Source organism: Tauraco erythrolophus, chromosome 15 (assembly GCF_009769465.1).
Source record: "Tauraco erythrolophus isolate bTauEry1 chromosome 15, bTauEry1.pri, whole genome shotgun sequence".
Classification (NCBI taxonomy): domain Eukaryota; kingdom Metazoa; phylum Chordata; class Aves; order Musophagiformes; family Musophagidae; genus Tauraco; species Tauraco erythrolophus.
Window position 1 is genome coordinate 23229892 of NC_141479.1, and position 2652 is coordinate 23232543.

Here is a 2652-nt window from a genome sequence, read left to right on the forward strand (position 1 = left end):
GACCTCTGCTCACACTGCAGTGCTCCCGCTGTTCTCCCTGGGATTTCCAATGTTCCTGTTATTTTAATTTTTACTACTTCTTATTTACTTTAAAGCATGTAGAATAAAAACTTAAATAACAGTAACGAGAACAGTCTTTACAAGTAAATAACGCCCAGACTCCAGCTACTATGCAAAACTTTACAGACAGTAATTGCTCCCAATTTATATTATAAAACCACAAGCAGCAAAATACAAATAACGGAGCACTAATTGGGATTAGCATCTGTAGAGGAACAACTCTAGTCAGTATTAAAAAAATAAAAAACCCACAGGCACTAGTTAATGCCACTTTAGTGGTAAGGTGACAAAACCTTAGAGTGCAAATAAACAAAGGAAATGTTATGTAGGGATGAATCATGGTTAAATTTAATTGTAGCTACTATTTCACAAACCAGGTGGTTCAGATTCCCAGTCTTCACTGTAATTTTAATAAAAAAATTCAGCAGCCTTTTTCGAAGCCATATAGAAAACTGGTTGACAGCCATTAATAGATAAAGTTAAATATAGCCATTATTTAATATGGCCGTTTATTTAATATAGCCATTTATTTAATGAGCCATTATTAAATAAATTGCATTAACGACTCCATCGGAAACAAAATAAGACAGTTTTAGAATTTAAAATGAAAATAGAACTGGAAAGCTAATGGAGAGTGTTTAATACTTAAATTATAACACAGCTGTAAGTTCACAACCAATAAAAACTCCTGCCCAGAACCAAAACAGTAATCAGAGCTTTAGATTAAATAAAGAGAAATAAAAGTGAGTCACTAATTAACAGCTGTGTTTAAATGTAGGTATGAAGAAAATTCGCAGGTAGTGATGATTATCAACCAGAACTAACAACATTAAAAGAATTAGTTTTAAAATAAAATTAGAAAACTGTTAACACAGTATCGTGACCACCTAAATTTAAACGTGGCCAATTTTGGGGACAGCTCCGCCCCCGCCTCCCCCCCCCCTCCCCCCCCCCCTCGATTTCTTTCAAGTAGAACTAAAATAAAAATAAAACCAGTGCAAAACGAATTTGATTAGCAAACAGTTACACTGAATTTTGAAAACCCTGAGAACACTAATTAGGCATCATTAATGTCTCTTACTCACCAAACAGCAGCGATGTTACATTGAGGTGCTCACGGCGGCCGGGCAGCACCGCTGTAACGAACATCTCGAGACACGGAGCAGAACCAGAACAATAACTGGGAGCGCTTTGCGGTGACACTACCTGAGTGTAACTACAGCACACAGACGTGGTTCGTGACTTCTGCTGCACAATGGCGACTCGGACGAGAGAAGAACCTTTTCTTCCGCTGCCGTCTCTGCTGTCGGTGCTTCGTGTCCTTTTCCGTTCTCCTGCGGCCGCACAGAACCGGGATTCTCTCCGGGCGCGAGTCCTTCGCTTGCTGCGCCCTAGAACAGTCAGTGACTGAGCGCGGCCGTGTCAGTGCCGTCCCGTGCCTCAACGGAGCGCCCCGGAGGAGCCCCGGCTCCGCTCGCTGCAGTCACACCCGCCCCAGCGACGGCCGCTCGGGCCGGACGCCGTCACTGCCCGGCACAGCCGTCCCGCGCGTAACGGGCAGCGCCGCTTAAGCGGCCACCGCCGCTTCCGCGTAAGAGTAACCGAACTGCGCGGCTGAGCCCCCCCGGCACCACCGCCCCTCCGCGCGGCACCGCCGGGCGCGGCCCCGGCCCCGGCCCCGCACCCGCAGCGAAACGGCCCGGAGGCAGAACCGACCGCGACGAGAGGGACTGGCCCGCGGCAGCAGCTGCCGCTACCGCCGGTACCCGCCCGGGAGGCCCCGAGCAGCAGAGAAACGCCCTCGCGGAGCCCGGGCCCTCGAGAGCCGCGGCCGGAGGGAGAACCGGCACCGCCGCGGCCCCGGCGGCAACAGCTGCCGCCGCTCGGAGCGGTTCTTGGCGACGGACGGATACTCCCGCCCACCCGCAGCACAGACCTGTCCGCCCGGTAGCGAAACCGGCCATCGGCGCTCCGCTACGGGCCCCTACCGCGCTCCAGGGCGGCCCGAAAGCGCCCTTCAGTCCTCCGGACTCACCCTCTATGGGCCGGCAGTCCCCCGGCACACCGGAATTGCCCTATCAGTCCTCCGGAATGATCCTCTATGGGCCGGAAGTCCTCCAGCATACCAGAACTACCACGTCAGTCCTCCGGACTCACTCTCTATAGGCCGGAAGTCCTCCAGAATACCGGAAGTGGCCCCTCAGTCAGCCGAACTCCCTCTCTATGGGCCGGAAGTCCTCCAGAATACCGGAAGTGCCCCCTCAGTCAGCCGAACTCACTCTCTATGGGCCGGGAGTCCTCCAGAATACCGGAAGTGCCCCATCAGTCAGCCGAACTCACTCTCTATGGGTCGGAAGTCCTCCAGAATACCGGAAGTGCCCCGTCAGTCAGCCGAACTCACTCTCTATGGGCCGGAAGTCCTCCAGAATACCGGAAGTGCCCCCTCAGTCAGCCGAACTCACTCTCTATGGGCCGGGAGTCCTCCAGAATACCGGAAGTGCCCCGTCAGTCAGCCGAACTCACTCTCTATGGGCCGGAAGTCCTCCAGAATACCGGAAGTGCCCCCTCAGTCAGCCGAACTCACTCTCTATG

The 2652-nt window shown here is 52.2% G+C and overlaps 1 long non-coding RNA gene across 1 annotated transcript; it reads right to left on the bottom strand.

Annotated features, from left to right (window-relative positions):
• Positions 1-2203, bottom strand: LOC147527806 (uncharacterized). The gene is made up of 3 exons (XR_015222568.1): positions 2096-2203; positions 1146-1451; positions 1-37 (listed from the first exon to the last, which is right to left on the bottom strand). It is a non-coding gene; the product is annotated as an uncharacterized LOC147527806 (long non-coding RNA).
• Between the last annotated feature and the right edge of the window lie 449 nt (positions 2204-2652).